This window comes from Panthera onca, chromosome B2, assembly GCF_046562875.1.
Source record: "Panthera onca isolate mPanOnc1 chromosome B2, mPanOnc1 haplotype 2, whole genome shotgun sequence".
NCBI lineage: Eukaryota > Metazoa > Chordata > Mammalia > Carnivora > Felidae > Panthera > Panthera onca.
The window spans coordinates 248193-267927 of NC_138343.1; the positions used below are offsets into that span (position 1 = coordinate 248193).

The 19735-nt window shown below is 42.8% G+C and overlaps 2 long non-coding RNA genes across 4 annotated transcripts in view; one reads left to right on the forward strand and one right to left on the reverse strand.

The window, feature by feature from the left end:
• Positions 1 to 209: 209 nt before the first annotated feature.
• The window catches only part of LOC132666576 (uncharacterized), a 47445-nt gene continuing 27919 nt past the window's right edge, over positions 210 to 19735 (reverse strand). The window contains exons 7-12 of one of the 3 annotated variants that reach the window (XR_014137674.1): positions 5791 to 5883; positions 5647 to 5709; positions 5441 to 5544; positions 4498 to 4743; positions 3105 to 3983; positions 210 to 1647 (exon numbers count right to left, since the gene is read on the reverse strand). This is a non-coding gene — a long non-coding RNA (uncharacterized LOC132666576). The remainder of the gene's footprint in view (positions 1648 to 3104; positions 3984 to 4497; positions 4744 to 5440; positions 5545 to 5646; positions 5710 to 5790; positions 5884 to 19735) is intronic. The other 2 variants (XR_014137676.1, XR_014137675.1) reach the window with 2 other exon arrangements.
• LOC144616301 (uncharacterized) lies at positions 1602 to 8278 on the forward strand. The gene is made up of 4 exons (XR_013555439.2): positions 1602 to 1700; positions 4299 to 4452; positions 6637 to 6792; positions 8234 to 8278. It is a non-coding gene; the product is annotated as an uncharacterized LOC144616301 (long non-coding RNA).

Here is a 19735-nt window from a genome sequence, read left to right on the forward strand (position 1 = left end):
ATGGGGTGTTCACTTCATTTCTCTGATTGGGTTGTCAGTCTGTGCATTTATGGGAGAAGTGGGGGAAGGGATATTTGCATGGGACTTCAAGAGTGCTGGGAGGTAAAAAGGGAGAACCTCTGGACCTTGTTCCTGACTGTGTATGTATCTTTCCCATCATAGGAAGCTGAAAATGACACTGTGAACTGGTGGCAAAGGAGAATCAGCTGGCAGCTGCAGGTAAAATTTGAAAATAGCTACTTAAGGGGCGCCTGGGTGGCTCAGTCATTTAAGCATCCAACTTCAGCTCAGGTCATAATTTCACAGTCCGGGAGTTTGAGCCCCGTGTCAGGCTCTGTGCTGACAGATCAGAGCCTGGAGCCTGTTTCAGATTCTGTTACATCTCTCTCTGTCCCTCCCCCGCTCATGCATGTGCTCACTCTCTCTCTGTCTCAAAAATAAACATTAGGAAAAAAAAGAAAATAGCTACAGAAGAAATAAACAAGTACAAGTGAGTTCAGCTAGTAATTACCAGCAGCTCATGAAACCGCTGTTCATTTTTTGGTTTTTAATCTTTGTGCAGTGTTTAAAGTCAACATATGCATAGAGTATTAACAGATAAAAAAGGTAAGTTTAGAAAGAATAAAACAATTAAGTTTCTAAACATTTGCAGATCTCAAGTAGTGGCCAGACTGTGTGGAAACTTTGTCCATGCTAACATTCCTCGGAGGTGGTGTCAATTGTCATCATATGTAGGAAAGCAGTGTGTCATACAATGAATCATACCCATCAACGTGGTAGTGCCATTTCATGGCCCTCATCTTTGCAACCCTGGGAAACATGGTGAGGATATAAGTTATAGAAGAATAGATCTTTATGATAAAAGACACTTGTCACATGATGAGTTAGAGAAAGATTGAAAATGGGAAGGAATTCTATGAACTCTGAACCCTACAGGCATGGAATAATGAGTAAGGAAAAGATGTAACAATAGCTTTGATCCTACTGGTCATTGATAATCATGTGCAAAGTGTTTCATGTGTAAGAATAAATTGTATCCTGGGACAAATATGAGGTTGTTGGGAACGTGGGCAGCTTATTTAAAATCATACCCAATATCGGGCCTTATCTGACAAGAGCAATTGTAACTCACAGGCAACAAATTGAACAAACACGGGAACAGCTGCAGCAGGCAGAGCTCCCCTTTAGATACCAGGTAACCTGAGTTCTGCCTGACATACTGAACCCTTAGCACCTCACGCGGGTGAGTGTAGTGGCCCTTGGAATCCCTGACCACGGGCTTTTCATTGTTGGCTTTTTCAGCTTGCAGTTCATGAGAAGAATGCTCAGGACAACTAGGTAAGTGTTTTCTTGTTTCCTCCTCTTTCTTTGGTGCACAGTGTGGCACCACCTTCCGACTGAAGGTGGATGTGTTTTTTCTCCCCCAGATCAAGACTCAGATCTGGGACAGGGAGATGGCGGAGCAGGGCAGGGAGGTCGCTTACTTGAAATACAGGTGTGGTCATTTGACTTGCGTTTTTATGGGTGTTTCCAGGGATGACGCCTGCACTGTTTGTTGTCTAGTAGACGACGCAGTGTTGCAACTCTTATAGAAGTCCATTATTTTTCTGTATCCAAGACTGGATGGGATGGAAGCAAAGAGGCTGCCTGAGGGATACATGAGGCAGAAACCAATCACTGCAAGAACCCTCCACGGAGAGGTAAGGAGCACGTTGTGATGTGCCACAGTCTAATTTCTGCTGTGCAGCCTGTTCCTGTGTGTGATCATCGTGTGGTCTGGAAAGAATCACAAGCAGTAAGGACGGCAGGTGGTCTGAAGGGGTGACAGAAGGGTGTTCTCCTCTGCTGCCGCAGACAGTGAGGCACTTGTCCCTGTGACTGGTGGAGCTCATGCCCCTCCTCTGACGGTGACCCTCCCACCTCCTCTAACATCCCGGTGTCTGAAGAGCCTGGAAACTTTCTTCCCACCCGGACACAATACGAAGACTTTAGTTTATTTGAGGAGAAGGTCATTTATTCACTAGTTTTAACAGTCTTTCTTTTTGTTTGTTTTGGGAACTGTAGCCCTACATTCCTCATTTCAAGTTCCATAAAGCTTAGCTTAGTCCTCTGATGGTATCAGTGCAACTCTGCAGCTTCACTGCTAACTTCTGACAGTTTTCCTTTTCTCGATAGTGTCAAATTAGTCTTTCCTTATATACTAACTGCTCTCATGTGGAAGGCAGCTTGTAGATAAGCTGGGAGATTGAACAATTTGCCTGAAGCCTGAAGAAATGCACCCTTCTTGAGGACTCATTGAGGATATACACCAAACCAGTATTCTCAATGTTATTCTTTTTTGTTAATTTTATTTATTTTGAGAGACGCATAGACAGAATGCCAAGCAGGCACCACACTGTCAGTGAGGAACCCAATGCTGGGCTTGAATTCACAAGCTGTGAGATCGTGACCTGAGCCAAAATTAAGAGTTGGATGCTGAATCCAAGCATCCTCAGATTAATTCTTGATCTGTAATGGAATCGTGATTTCCCATGATGTATACTGAGAAAACTGTTTTACTGGTGAATTCTAAATTGCTAGTTTGCCTGGCCTGTCCACAGTTATGTGATTAATTATGAAACAACATGAACTAGGGCACCATGAGGTCTTTATCAAGGTGAGGGGATGGTTCTCCCCCTTATCCTTGGGGACCTGACCATAGGGAAAAGTTTAAGATATTCGAGGAATGAGTTGAGGGATTGTTTTCATTCCGCACAGTCCTCTAAAAGCAGAATAAACCTCTGTCCCTTCTAGGGTCTTTAGTAGATCGAGAAACTGCTGAAACCTTTGTGGGTTACAGCGGCTCTGACTGTACCAAGAATGCATACAAGGACAAGGTAAATGCCAGGGCCATTCTCAGTTGTAACTCTTTTGGGAAACCCTCATCTTTATGTACAGCATGCTCCCCCGGCCTTGTCTCATTTTGCGTGTTGTGTGATATGTCTGTTTGTTCTTTCTTTTCCAAATGCACACTCATAACCCAGGAGCCCACAGGCTTCTCAATTTTTAGTCTGTCAGCTTTCTGTGGTAAGTTTAGAAGCCAAAAGCGCTTAGAGACTGAGTACCTTAAGGTTTTTCCATGAGTTTCAGGAAATAATGAGAGGAGGATGACTGCACACTCCAAACAGAGGTCTCCCGGCCTGGGTGATCCCTTCCAGACCTCACCTCTGTGGGAACAGTGTGGCTGCTGTGTCTTCCTTTCTTGATTCTGGCTAGGAGATGAACCTGTTAGAAACGACATCATGACTCCAACTTTTTATTATGTGCCCTGTGCCATTTAGAGTGGTCATAGAGAAAGCCAATGTCATCACCTTTCTGTCTTTGTTGGTAAATGACTTGTCTGGAATCCTCCAGCTATACCTTAGGTAAAAAACAATTTGAACACTGTGTCCTTCAGTTGTGTTTCTATGAGCAGTTTCTGGTTGTGTCCCCAGTCACTGTTAGAGCTGATATAATCTCATGACACATACCAGTTTTATACCAAAACACTTGCATGAAATCTGTTATGTGAATTTCTCCCTCTTTTTTTCCGTTGCACATAACTACTCTGTGTCCTTTAGTATGCTTAAAGTCAGAATTCCCTATGAATTAAGAAGAACACATCTGAACTTTGTAGACATTCACCACAAGTAACTCGTTCTTCACAGAAGACTCTCATTCCCCTGCAAGATTCCAGGCATCCTCCACTCCCCAGAGGTCTCCGAGGCCTTTGACAACACTTCAAGAAGGAAGACTCCTTTCTCAGGGAGAGGACCAGAGGAGGCACAGTGAGGGTCCGGCTGCAGAACGTTTTGCCAGGAGTGGCTGTGATTCCATGAGCAGAATATGAGTCGTTTATTCCCAATCATTTTTTTGTGTGTGTGTGTTCTTAATATAGCAAAAGCAGAGCATCTGGAGTCGCCGTAGAGGAGGGATGCAGGGTGAACCTGGACATCGATGGCTGCCTGTCGGGAGAATGCTACTTCATTAATCTGTAATTACTTCTGTTAACCCTCTAGGACAGGACCCTTGCCATTTTACTTCCGCAGACATGGGCAATGATGTGTGGTGGCAATAGGTTAACCTCTTGCATCTACTACCCCAAGCTGTAGGTGGTATCCAGTGGCAGGGACAGACTTTTCAGGTACTGATGCTACTCTCTTGGATCCTGGTGGTAGAGAGGTGGCAGGTGCTGACACCTTCTTCTCTGGGTTACAGCTGCTTTTGGTATTTGTTCTCTTGTCTGGCATATGGATGTAGCTGTCACTTCTGTTCTGCAGGGAGGTCTGGATCCTGGGGACCTCCTCCGTTAACTGGATGATTCTGCATGCCCTACCCTAGACATGCCCCGCCCCCATGGACTATTAGGCACGTCCACCTCCTGAACCTTAGTGGCCCTGAGGCCACCCGGAACCCCTCCACCTGCAACACTTGGTAAGATGATCTAAGCACTAGGATTTGACTCTAAAACACACTCACCTTATTTTGTTGCTGTTAGGTCTTGGGCCAAGGTGCAGAGGCGGTACCACAGACCATTGTGATGCAAGGGGAATGTGTCTGCTGCCATTACCATATTCCTCAAGTTGCTCAGGATCTCATCTTTGTCCTTTCCCCCACCATGGGTTGGTACAGGCATCTCTTGTGGAAAAGGAATGGGGCCGTATGCAGAAAAGCAGACATAGCGCTTCAGCAGAAATGCCCTGTACACAGTCCACTTGCTGGGATCTGTGAGGCATGAGGCACAATGTAACGTACGTCCATCTAGTTGTGCTCACAGCCATCCATAGTTGTTCTATGAGTGATGAATACATCTGAATCAGGGCTTTTAGGAGTCTTCATCAAGTTATAAGGGATGGTTCTTCAAGTTCTTTTTGGGTATCACCGGAGGCATGTGGGACACCCTGTGCATGTAATTTGGGATCTCACTGGGACAAAGAGTTTAAGTTGACGGAAGTATGAGGGGAGGGTTTTTTGTTTTGTTTTTGACCTCCAAACAGTCTACTCAAGTCAGAATAAACCTCCATCTCTTCTAGAGCTTTCTGCAGGTCCAGAAGTAGGTGTCACAACCAAGAATGACATCGACACTGGCTCTGCCAAAACTACCAAGAAGCACAAAGTAAATACTGTGGCCATTTTCAGTTCTAAGTCTTTACGGACAGCCACATCTTTCTGTACAGGACACTCTCCTGCCATTGTCTCTGGTTTGTGTGAAGTATGGCCTGTCTGCTGTTTTTGTTTTTTTTTCCCAAATGCAAAACCTTTACCACCGAGTCTATGGGATTCCCTATTTTCCAGCTGGCATCTCTTTGTGGTAACTTTAGAAGCTAAGCGTGCTTAAGGGTGAGAACCATAGGGCTTTTCCAATGTGTTCCTGGAATAAATCAAGGAGGATGACACCACACTCCACTTGGAAGTCTCCTACCTTGCCTCATTCTTTGTGGATCTCCTCAATGTGGAATCATTGCTCTTGCTGTTTCTTCCTCTCCTGTTTCCTTCTATTGAGGGTTTTAACGTGCTCAGAAAAATCTGTGGGTATCCTTACAATTTGAAAATGCAAACTGCCTTCACTCCAACTTATATTTTTGTATGTGTCATTTACAATGGTCTTAGACAAAGTCAATTTCATACCCATCAGCATTTTGGTAAACATGCTGTCCAGAGTCCCTTCAGGTGTGCCCTGGGCACAAATATCTGAACTATAAGAGGTGGCATATTTGCCATAGAAAACATGCACTGAAACTTAAGTTGTGAAGAGAAAAAATCCAAAATTACCTGTGTGTCAAGTCCCCACGGTGTCCTTCACTTGTGTTCACATGAGCACATTCTCTCGTGTCCTGTGTCACAGGTACAGCTAAAACATGGAAACTTACACCAGACATCAAAGTGCATTTGTGTTAATTTTGTCTTTTAGAATTTCCGCTCATTTTTCCAGAGGACACAATTACCCTGCAAAGTGTACTGCACTTAAGCTGAGAAGTACCTCTGAATTCAAATAAATTAGCTGAACCCAACTAACATGTATAGGCTACCTGTTTCTCTAAGAGCATGCTTTCCCAGGTCCTCTACAGGCCCTCACTGTGCCCATGGATAGCACTTCCAGAGAGGAGGAGATCCCATTGTCGGGACAGTAGTTTGGACACAGGCAGGGGCTTAGAGGCAGAACTTTGAGCCACGAGGACTATGATTCCATGTGTGGACACTGGCTTTGTCATTCCTTCTCATTCTGTAGTTCTTCACATACACAATAAACAGCCTCTGTGGTGGAGGGGATGAAGGGTGGAGTGTGATCCTGGACATAGTTGACTTCCTATCTGGAATATGCTACTTTGTTAATTTAGTATTCAGCCTATAAATCTTCTAGGAAAAGGACGCTTGCTGTTTCTATGTTTCCAGACACGTGGGGACATTAGTTTACCCCAATCACATCCTCTTCCCACCCCAAAGCTGTAAGTGGAACCCAAAGTATGGGTAGAGATTTTGGCACTGATGCTGCCCTCTTGGAACCTGGTGGTGGGGAAGCTAGTAGGATATGAGCACTGCTGCTTTGGGTTTCCGCTTTTTGCTGGTGTTGGTGCTCGGTTCTGTCCTATGAACATACCTCTCATTTCTTTTCCGCAGGCTATTTTGTATGCAAGAGTCCTGGTCCTTTCCCAGGATTGCCTTGCAGGCTGTACCCTGTGGACCACCCTTCACCTCCAGTCATGGGCTATAGGCCACATCCCCCTCCTCCACCTACTCTATTTGTTAAGATGACCTGAACTGGATGAGTGGCTGGTAAAGTATATTCATCTTCTTCATGATTGACTTTGTGGCAATGATGTAGAGATGGTTGTGAGTCTTGGCAATCCAACTACAAACTGCCTGAGGACACCGTAGCATATCTCAAGTTTCTCAGGACATACATACAATGGGCAGTGTCATGTCCCTGTAATATAGTGAGCTATACGTTTCTCTTGTCAAATGAAAGAGGATTTTTTACACAAAAGCAGACGTATCAGCAGTACTGGGGCGTATGCTGGAGATACAATGTGTTGGGTTCTCTAACTTTTAGAGCATCAGGTGTCCTGTGTGAAAGAGGGACATTCATTAAACGATGCAGACCTTGTGGTCACCATGATGGAAACACCAGTGAAGGATCCAGTGCAAAACCAGGGGAGACTTGAGTCATACAGGAATAGAAGGGAAGTTGAGCACAGTAAGCAGAGTTTGAGGAGGTGCAGAGGGGAGGGTGTTGGGGTCAGTGAGATGCAGTTGGAGGTCATTCCTGGCCACAGCCTGAGCAGGGAGTGTGAGGTCCATACGGAGCTGCTATGTGGGACCGCTCTCAGTGCACAATGCACTGTTCATCTCCAAAATGTCAGTGTGTTGCCAAAGTGCACGCAGGTAATCACCTAAAAAGATTCTTGTCTCCCTGGATTTTCCTGAAGGTTCTACATATTTGTGGGGGGAAAAGAGCCCTGGAGATATGGGGAATTTAACTTGTTCTTATGAAAATGCTGTATGCCCAAGTTCATATCCCTCAGTGAGACTAAAAGTGGAGACAGGTTCTAGATCAGCTGAGTCATCCTACAATTCAGGGCTGGCCAGATGCCACGCCTGCTGGACCCCTGTCATCACCCTGACTACAGCTTTGCATCTCCTCAAACTTCTCTCACAATATCCTGAGGCTTTGCCTGTGTTCCTGCTGTCTCAGCCCTAATAACAGTTCTCAGTGGGACCTACACAGAGCCTCAGCTGTGTTCTCTCTGAAAACAGGGGTAATATTTGTTTCTAAGAACAAGAGAAAAAGAAGACATTCAGTGTATAAAGCATCTGCAAAATCTCTGGGAACACGCTTCTCACAGTTTCAGTTAAGATATCTCCACACAATGATCCTCCAAAAAAGATGGTCACAGGAGTTCATTAAACTAGGACTGTTAACAACTCAGCCCAGGGAGTGGGAATCACGGTTTTAAAAAATAAGACAATGTCCCTCGTTTTTCTATTAGAATTCGGGCCCTGCCACACAGTGAAAGAAATCTAATTATGAGAATGTGTACATTCAGAGACCTAGATCTGAAGACAATCATTTTCTATTACACATAATCTCACAGATGCAGCCACACACTACAGTGTTCATCTGAGGCCACAGCCACAGATAAACTACAGAAGACAGAATGCATGTAGGAAAACATAAGATCACAGGGAAATAAACCCAAATCTCTTTGCCTTGTAGGACAACTCTTTTGAAATTTGAAGAGGACTGTGCATGGTGACAGACTATCATGTTTGTATACACATTTTAAGAAGGTGTCAGATCTACCTGAATGCTTTCCATGCCCATCCTGTCCCCTCCACTTTGTCCTTCCTACTGTCCCCTAATCCACCTTTCATCGTTATGTCTCTGTGTCAGCGTCTGCTTCTAGGACCATCTACTCTCACTCCCCATTGGTGCACACAGTGGGGTTCCTGTACACACAGGTAACAAAGTACCGGAAATGGTGGAGGGAGTTTTCTGGGGTGATGGGACCTTCCTATATCTAGGTGCTTATGCTCATTTATTTTGGAAATATTCCCTGAGTCCATGATGCCTTCGGGTCAGATAGGTATCTGTCCTTAGGAAATGGCTGAGATCTAATGGTGGAGAAGGATGAGGGACCAGCAGTGACTGTGGTAGAGGAGTGAGGGTCAGACCCATGCCCAGGATGCCAGGTGTCCACAGACAGCACCACGTGTAGGAGGACTCTGAGGAGCAGAGATTTCTTGATCAGACCCATGGACTACATAATCATCCTGCAGTTTCCTCACTGAGCGATGGCCAGAGCAGAAGGACAGCAGCTGGAGGACACCCTGATCATGGCTGGAGTGGAGCAGTGGGCCTGGGGGATTGAGTCAGGGAAAGGGACAGGCAGAAGGCAGCAACAGGGAGTTTGAGAGACACAGGAAAGAGAAGAGAAGGGACCCTTCTCTGCTGACTTCACCTACATTTCTGTGTGACCAAAATGAGACGCTTGTCTCCCAGGGAAGGGAAGAGGGCTGGCAAAAAGACAGAATGACATACTCCGCTCAAGTGCCCAGGGTATCTGCCTTGCTCTTGAGTACCTAACACAGGAAGCACGTGCTTTCTGTCATGATTGGAACTGCAGCTCGTACCATTTAGTGAAAATCAATCCAATTATGCATCCCTCAGCATTAAAGTACTCCAACAAAATTAAGTGAACAGACTGAAAGATACAACACAGGATAAAGTCCAAAGGTAGAATGACTGCAAGACTTTCGGGAATACAGTCTATCAGAAAAGGAGGTAGCTACCCTAGTGCAGGCCTTCAGACACCTGGGCAATATCTGAAAATGTAAAAAACAAAAAAAAAATTCCTTACTCCAAAAGCAACATTAGCGACCCAGAAAACCGCCAGAGGATTAGCAGAACGGAGTCTCCAGAGCCAAGCGCAGACAAGAGGCCCACGGAAGAGGGTAGGAAGGGCGGCGAGGCGGTGCGCGCTCCACGGACCGGCGGGAGGGAGCCGGGGCGGAGGGGCGGCTCGCCGGCCAAGCGGAGCCCCCGAGTCTGGCTGGCAAAAGCCGAGGGGCCGGACGGACTGTGTTCCGACAGCAAGCGCGACTTAGCGTCTGGGAGGTCAGAAGTGAGCAGCTCTGCTCGGAAAGCGGGAAGGCTGGAGGACAAAGGGAGGGAGAGCTGCCGAGCCCCCGGACGGCAGAGCTCAGCTTGGCGGGGAACAAAGGCGCCAGCGCCATCTCCCCCGCCCATCCCCCAGCCAAAATCCCAAAGGGAACCGGTTCCTGCCAGGGAACTTGCTCGCTCCGCGCAAACACCCAACTCTGTGCTTCTGCGGAGCCAAACCTCCGGCAGCGGATCTGACTCCCTCCCGCTGCCACAGGGCCCCTCCTGAAGTGGATCACCTAAGGAGAAGCGAGCTAAGCCTGCCCCTCCAGCCCCCGTGCACCTTGCCTACCCACCCCAGCTAATACGCCAGATCCCCAGCACCACAAGCCTGGCAGTGTGCAAGTAGCCCAGACGGGCCACGCCACCCCCACAGTGAATCCCGCCCCTAGGAGAGGGGAAGAGAAGGCACACACCAGTCTGACTGTGGCCCCAGCGGTGGGCTGGGGGCAGACATCAGGTCGGACTGCGGCCCCGCCCACCAACTCCAGTTATACACCACAGCACAGGGGAAGTGCCCTGCAGGTCCTCACCACGCCAGGGACTCTCCAAAATGACCAAACGGAAGAATTCCCCTCAGAAGAATCTCCAGGAAATAACAACAGCTAATGAACTGATCAAAAAGGATTTAAATAATATAACAGAAAGTGAATTTAGTATAATAGTCATAAAATTAATCGCTGGGCTTGAAAACAGTATACAGGACAGCAGAGAATCTCTTGCCACAGAGATCAAGGGTCTAAGGAACAGTCACGAGGAGCTGAAAAACGCTTTAAACGAAATGCAAAACAAAATGGAAACCACGACGGCTCGGCTTGAAGAGGCAGAGGAGAGAATAGGTGAACTAGAAGATAAAGTTATGGAAAAAGAGGAAGCTGAGACAAAGAGAGATTAAAAAAAATCCAGGAATATGAGGGGAAAATTAGAGAACTAAGTGATACACTAAAAAGAAATAATATACACATAATTGGTATCCCAGAGGAGGAAGAGAGAGGGAAAGGTGCTGAAGGGGTACTTGAAGAAATTATAGCTGAGAACTTCCCTGAACTGGGGAAGGAAAAAGGCATTGAAATCCAAGAGGCACAGAGAACTCCCTTCAGACGTAACTTGAATCGATCTTCGGCACGACATATCATAGTGAAACTGGCAAAATACAAGGATAAAGAGAAAATTCTGAAAGCAGCAAGGGATAAACGTGCCCTCACATATAAAGGGAGACCGATAAGACTCGTGACGGATCTCTCCTTTGAAACTTGGCAGGCCAGAAAGGCTTGGCACGATATCTACAGTGTGCTAAACAGGAAAAATATGCAGCCGAGAATCCTTTATCCAGCAAGTCTGTCATTTAGAATAGAAGGAGAGATAAAGGTCTTCCCAAACAAACAAAAACTGAAGGAATTTGTCACCACGAAACCAGCCCTACAAGAGATCCTAAGGGGGATCCTGTGAGACAAAGTACCAGAGACATCACTACAAGCATAAAACATACAGACATCACAATGACTCTAAACCCATATCTTTCTATAATAACACTGAATGTAAATGGATTAAATGCGCCAACTAAAAGACATAGGGTATCAAAATGGATAAAAAAACAAGACCCATCTATTTGCTGTCTACAAGAGACTCATTTTAGATCTGAGGACACCTTTAGATTGAGAGTGAGGGGATGGAGAACTATTTATCATGCTACTGGAAGCCAAAAGAAAGCTGGAGTAGCCATACTTATATCAGACAAACTAGACTTTAAATTAAAGGCTGTAACAAGAGATGAAGAAGGGCATTATATAATAATCACAGGGTCTATTCATCAGGAAGAGCTAACTATTATAAATGTCTATGCGCCAAATACCGGAGCCCCCAGATATATAAAACAATTACTCATAAACATAAGCAACCTTATTGATAAGAATGTGGTCATTGCAGGGGACTTTAACACCCCACTTACAGAAATGGATAGATCATCTAGACACACGGTCAATAAAGAAACAAGGGCCCTGAATGATACATTGGATCAGATGGACTTGACAGATATATTTAGAACTCTGCATCCCAAAGCAACAGAATATACTTTCTTCTCGAGTGCACATGGAACATTCTCCAAGATAGATCATATACTGGGTCACAAAACAGCCCTTCATAAGTTTACAAGAATTGAAATTATACCATGCATACTTTCAGACCACAATGCTATGAAGCTTGAAATCAACCACAGGAAAAAGTCTGGAAAACCTCCAAAAGCGTGGAGGTTAAAGAACACCCTACTAACGAATGAGTGGGTCAACCAGGCAATTAGAGAAGAAATTAAAACATATATGGAAACAAACGAAAATGAAAATACAACAATCCAAACGCTTTGGGACGCAGCGAAGGCAGTCCTGAGAGGAAAATACATTGCAATCCAGGCCTATCTCAAGAAACAAGAAAAATCCCAAATACAAAATCTAACAGCACACCTGAAGGAAATAGAAGCAGAAGAGCAAAGGCAGCCTAAACCCAGCAGAAGAAGAGAAATAATAAAGATCAGAGCAGAAATAAACAATATAGAATCTAAAAAAACTGTAGAGCAGATCAACGAAACCAAGAGTTGGTTTTTTGAAAAAATAAACAAAATTGACAAACCTCTAGCCAGGCTTCTCAAAAAGAAAAGGGAGATGACCCAAATAGATAAAATCATGAATGAAAATGGAATTATTACAACCAATCCCTCAGAGATACAAACAATTATCAGGGAATACTATGAAAAATTATATGCCAACAAATTGGACAACCTGGAAGAAATGGACAAATTCCTAAACACCCACACTCTTCCAAAACTCAATCAGGAGAAAATAGAAAGCTTGAACAGACCCATAACCAGCAAAGAAATTGAATCGGTTATCAAAAATCTCCCAACAAATAAGAGTCCAGGACCAGATGGCTTCCCAGGGGAGTTCTACCAGACGTTTAAAGCAGAGATAATACCTATCCTTCTCAAGCTATTCCAAGAAATAGAAAGGGAAGGAAAACTTCCAGACTCATTCTATGAAGCCAGTATTACTTTGATTCCTAAACCAGACAGAGACCCAGTAAAAAAAGAGAACTACAGGCCAATATCTCTGATGAATATGGATGCAAAAATTCTCAATAAGATACTAGCAAATCGAATTCAACGGCATATAAAAAGAATTATTCACCATGATCAGGTGGGATTCATTCCTGGGATGCAGGGCTGGTTCAACATTCGCAAATCGATCAACGTGATACATCACATTAACAAAAAAAAAAAGAACCATACGATCCTGTCAATCGATGCAGAAAAGGCCTTTGACAAAATCCAGCACCCTTTCTTAATAAAAACCCTTGAGAAAGTCGGGATAGAAGGAACATACTTAAAGATCATAAAGGCCATTTATGAAAAGCCCACAGCTAACATCATCCTCAACAGGGAAAAACTGAGAGCTTTTTCCCTGAGATCAGGAACACGACAGGGATGCCCACTCTCACCGCTGTTGTTTAATACAGTGCTGGAAGTTCTAGCATCAGCAATCAGACAACAAAAGGAAATCAAAGGCATCAAAATTGGCAAAGATGAAGTCAAGCTTTCGCTTTTTGCAGATGACATGATATTATACATGGAAAATCCGATAGACTCCACCAAAAGTCTGCTAGAACTGATACATGAATTCAGCAAAGTTGCAGGATACAAAATCAATGTGCAGAAATCAGTTGCATTCTTATACACTAACAATGAAGCAACAGAAAGACAAATGAAGAAACTGATCCCATTCACAATTGCACCAAGAAGCATAAAATACCTAGGAATAAATCTAACCAAAGATGTAAAAGATCTGTATGCTGAAAACTATAGAAAGCTTATGCAGGTAATTGAAGAAGATATAAAGAAATGGAAAGACATTCCCTGCTCATGGATTGGAAGAATAAATATTGTCAAAATGTCAATACTACCCAAAGCTATCTACACATTCAATGCAATCCCAATCAAAATTGCACCAGCATTCTTCTCGAAACTAGAACAAGCAATCCTAAAATTCATATGGAACCACAAAAGGCCCCGAATAGCCAAAGTAATTTTGAAGAAGAAGACCAAAGCAGGAGGCATCACAATCCCAGACTTTAGCCTCTACTACAAAGCTGTCATCATCAAGACAGCATGGTATTGGCATAAAAACAGACACATAGACCAATGGAATAGAATAGAAACCCCAGAACTAGACCCACAAACGTATGGCCAACTCATCTTTGACAAAGCAGGAAAGAACATCCAATGGAAAAAAGACAGTCTCTTTAACAAATGGTGCTGGGAGAACTGGACAGCAACATGCAGAAGGTTGAAACCAGACCACTTTCTCACACCATTCACAAAAATAAACTCGAAATGGATAAAGGACCTGAATGTGAGACAGGAAACCATCAAAACCTTAGAGGAGAAAGCAGGAAAAGACCTCTCTGACCTCAGCCATAGCAATCTCTTACTCGGCACATCCCCAAAGGCAAGGGAATTAAAAGCAAAAGTGAATTACTGGGACCGTATGAAGATAAAAAGCTTCTGCACAGCAAAGGAAACAACCAACAAAACTAAAAGGCAACCAACGGAATGGGAAAAGATATTTGCAAATGACACATCAGAAAAAGGGTTAGTATCCAAAATCTATAAAGAGCTCATCAAACTCCACACCCGAAAAACAAATAACCCAGTGAAGAAATGGGCAGAAAACATGAATAGACACTTCTCTAAAGAAGACATCCGGATGGCCAACAGGCACATGAAAAGATGTTCAACGTCGCTCCTTGTCAGGGAAATACAAATCAAAACCACACTCAGATATCACCTCACGCCAGTCAGAGTGGCCAAAATGAAGAAATCAGGAGACTATAGATGCTGGAGAGGATGTGGAGAAACGGGAACCCTCTTGCACTGTTGGTGGGAATGCAAATTGGTGCAGCCGCTCTGGAAAGCAGTGTGGAGGTTCCTCAGAAAATTAAAAATAGACCTACCCTATGACCCAGCAATAGCACTGCTAGGAATTTATCCAAGGGATACAGGAGTACTGATGCATAGGGGCACTTGTACCCCAATGTTTATAGCAGCACTCTCAACAATAGCCAAATTATGGAAAGAGCCTAAATGTCCATCAACTGATGAATGGATAAAGAAATTGTGGTTTATATACACAATGGAATACTACATGGCAATGAGAAAAAATGAAATATGGCCTTTTGTAGCAACATGGATGGAACTGGAGAGTGTGATGCTAAGTGAAATAAGCCATACAGAGAAAGACAGATACCATATGGTTTCACTCTTATGTGGATCCTGAGAAACGTAACAGAAACCCATGGGGGAGGGGAAGGAAAAAAAAAAAAAAAAAGAAGTTAGAGTGGGAGAGAGCCAAAGCATAAGAGACTGTTAAAAACTGAGAACAAACTGAGGGTTGATGGGGGGTGGGAGGGAGGGCAGGGTGGGTGATGGGTATTGAGGAGGGCACCTTTTGGGATGAGCACTGGGTGTTGTATGGAAACCAATTTGACAGTAAATTTCATATATTAAAAAAAATAAAAATTAAAAAAAAATCTAAAAAAAAAAAAAAGCAACATTAGCTCTAGACACAAAGGGATCATGATTTAAGGTTTAGAGAGAAAGCATGTGATTTCATGGTGCTGTATCCATGAGATCAATTCTCATCAAATTATACCCTTTAATTTGAGGCTCTTTGTTATATGTAAATTATACCTCATTAAAGAGAGTTTCAAAGCACAAAATACTAGAAGCAAATGTGGGAACTTTCCTTTCAAATCCTGAAGTGCATAGGTGAGATGAGTCTTTCTGCCCATGTCTCAAAAATCCAAAATAATAAGACACTTAAAAAATTAATAGCAGACTAAGCAGACCCTGAGCTCACACTGTCCCATGTTTTCAACTGCATAACATCCACATCCAAGTCCATGAACCAGAGAACGATCCAAAGACTGGCAGAACAAACTCCACACCTAAATAGAAGCTGCATCAGAAAGGTGGAGTCTGGCTGCCTGCAGAAGGGGCAGAAAAAGTGAGCCCTCACACCAGGGAAGACTAATCTCCATAACATTGGGCATTAAAACCCAGGGGGGCTGAATTCCCTTGAGTTTAGATCCTGGGCTTTGGAGGTCAGCTGACCCAGCACTGGGTGATCCAGGAGGATGAGTGATAGCCAGGTCCCTGCCTGTGTAGAGAGGCAACGTAAACATGGCATTTCACACAATGCTTAGGCCACAGGAGACACATGTATTCATGCTGATTCTTGATTCTTGACTCAGCTGGCCTGCCTGGGTCCCACTGACACCACTGACAGCAAGCACAGCCCACAACAGGCACGCATTCAGTGCAGACCTCCGCACTGAAAGGAAAAGTAACCCAGACACAACAGCAGGGAGTGAGCAATACCCATACGATATCCTCCTGAAGGTCCAGGTTCTATAAACGGAGATGTGCACTGCTGAGGACTCCAGGACCTCTTCTTCATAACGGCATTAATTTCAAGATCAGAAGGCACAGCTGACTTTCCTAACACAGAGAAATAGAGCCAGAGAGACAGACAAAATGGACACACAGAGATGTTTATCCATAGTGAAAGACCTAGTCAAAGCCACAGCCAGAGATCTAAGCCAAAGACATATAAGTAACATACCTGATACAGAATTTAAAGCAATGATCATAAGGATACTCACTGGAGTTGTGGAATGAGTAGAAGAGTGAGACCCCTGACAGAGGTAAGATATAACATAGTTACACACTGAGGACATAATAAAGGAGAAACATGCTTGCTGGAATGAACAGAGGGATGGAAGAAGCAGCCGAACAAACTAGTGACCTTGAAGACTAAGTGATGGAAATTAATCACACTGAACCAAAGAGAGAGAACAGAATTCTGCAACGTGAGACGAGACTAAGGGAACTCAGTAACTACAGGAAAGATAATAGTATTCATATTGTAGGAGTCCCAGAAGGAAGAGAAAATGGGGAAGAAAATTTATTTGAGGAAACAATAGCTGAAAACTTCCCTAATTGGGGGAGGAAAACAAACATCCACATCCAGGAGACTAGAGAACTCCCATCAAAATCAGGCCAACACACAAACCTATTGTAAGGAAACTTACAAATTAGGGTGAGAGTAAAGAAAAACTCATAAAAGCAGCAAAACAGTCCTTAACTTAGAAGGGAAGACCCATGAGGCTAGCTACATATTTCTGAAAAGAAACTTGGCAAGCCAGAGTGACATCACATATTCAAAGTGCTGAATGGAAAAATCAGCAGCCAAGAATACTCTATTCAGCAAGGCTATCTTTCAGGATGAAGGAGACACAGACTTTCACAAAGAAAAACTAAAGGAGTTTGTACCACTAAACCAGTCCTGCAAGAAATATTAAGAGGGATTCTTTGAGTGGAAATGAGAGACCAACAGTGACAGTATAGAGGTAGAAGACAAGTTCAAGTAAAAAATGAACATTTCTGGAAAAAAATCAGTTAAAATACTCAGAGAAATGGATCTGAAATATAATAACATCTGCCAAAAACCTAGGGAGGAGAAAGTAATGGGTTCAAAGGTAAATGACCATCAACTTAATACAAACTGCTAAATGCAGAAGAGGTTATATAAACACCTAACAGTAGCCATATCCTAAAACCAGTCATAAATATGCTAAGAATAAAGAAATCAAAATATATCACTAAAGAAAATAAGCAATACATGAAACAAAGGCAAGAAAGGATCAGAGAAAATCATTAGAAACCACAACAAAACAGGCAATAAAATGGCAATACATATATACATAGCAATCAATTTTGAAGGGAAATGGAGTGAATGCTCCAGTCTAGAGAGGTGGGGTCTAAGAATGGATGACAAAACAAAACAGATTCTGATGCCTACAAGTGACCCACTTTACACCTCAAGAATGATAGGATAGAGAAACATCACACAAATGAATGTCAAAAGAAAGCTGGGGTGGCAATATTTGTATCAGAAAAAATACACTCAAAAAAGTACATAACAAGAGACAGAGGAGGACAGTATATAACAGTAAATGGTACAATCCCAAAAGAAGATATAACAACAGTAAATATATCCCACAATTAAATGGGATTTATTCCCAAGCTACAAAGGTGGTTCAATATTCGCAAATCAATCAATATGATACAATACATCAAAAGGAGAAAGGATAAGAACCAGATGATCAGGAAATCCGGGTGGCTGATCCTTTAACAGTCTGAAATCAGCTCAGGTCATGACTTCATGATTCCTGAGTTCAAGTCCTGCGTCAGACTCTGTGCTGAAAGCTCAGATCCAAGAGCCTCCTTCGAATTCTATGTCTCCCTCTCTCTCTGCCCCTCTCTGCTCACGCTCTCTCTCAAAATTAGTAAACGTTAAAAGAAAAGAAGCATACAGTCATTTCAATACATGCAGAAAGGAACATTTGACAAAGTACAACATCCGTTCATGCATGTAACCCCCTAAAGTAGGTTTACAGGAAACATACATTAACATCATAAAGGTTATCTATGAAAACCCTGCAGTTATAATCAACCTTAATGGGGAAAATCTGAGAGCTTTTCCTGTAAGGTCAGGAAGAAGACAAGGATGTTTACTCATACCACTTTTAGTAAACAAATTACTGGAAGTCCTAGCCACAGCCAGCAGACAAACAAAATGAAACTATTTGCAGATTACATGACACTATATATAGAAAACCCTAAAGAGTCCACCCAATAACTGCTAGAACTGATAAATGAATTCAGCAATGTCACAGGATGCAAAATCATTGTACAGAAATCTGTTGCATTTGTAGACCATACAGAAGCAGTAGAAAGAGACATTAAGAAAACAGTCCCATTTACAGTCATACAACAAAAATAAGATATCTATAAATCTAACCAAAGTGGTGAGCGACCTATACTCAGAAAAGTATAAAACAGTGATGAAAGAAATTCAAGATGACACAAAGAAATGGAAGGACATTCCATACTCACGGATCAGAAGTACAAATATAGTGAAAATGTCTATACTTCCCAAAGCAATTGACAGAATTAGTGCAATTTCCATCAAATTACCGACAGCAGTTTTCACAGAACGACAACAGTCCTAAAATTTGTATGGAACCAAAAAAGACCCCAATCTTCAGAGTAAACAATCTTTATGTGAAGTGATAATTATGGATGGCACTATGCCTCTGGATCTTCTGCTCCAAAACACAATAACTCTGGCTTAAGCATTTGAACAAACGTTAGACATATCCCAACCAAGGATCATTCTACAAAATACATTCTACAAACATACCCTCAAAACTTTGCACCTTATGAAAAATATGGAAAAATCTAAAAATTGTCATGGCCAAGTGGAGCCTAAGGAGACAGGATGATTGTAATGTGCCAGCTGGGATGAGTCTGGGCTAGGAGAGGTTAAAAACCGAAGCAATCTGAACACAAATATAAACTTTACTTCATACTACCATATCTCTTTGATACATTGATTGTGATCATGTACCAACCATTATGACATCAATAGTGAGAAAACAGTCTGATGTATGTGGATACTCAGTATTATGCTCCCAATTTTTTTTGGTAACTAGAAACCCATCATGAAAGAATAGATTATTAGTAATCATGGTTTTTCTACACATAAGATTACATAACCAGTTCCAGTATTAGTTACTAGTGATGTACATGTACCTATTGTTCTTACTATTGTTTAATTTAAATAATAGCATTCATGGTACATAAAACTGAATGCATGATAAACACTTCATAGAAACATCTACTTTACATATTTTAAGATAATAACGTATGTATATACCACTCTATTATGTGGTATGTAAATGTTTTTCTGATCTTGAACGACCATGTCATTGAATGGCTTTCCATAAAGGTGGTTATGCTAGATAATGAATGATACTCAGATTTTACAGGATGTACGTCACATCATGCCTGAACATCGTCAAAAATAAAAACATACACGCGGCCAGATGAAGCACTGTGACTGGCTCACTTATTGTAAAGAACCCTTGCTTTAATATTTTCACGTA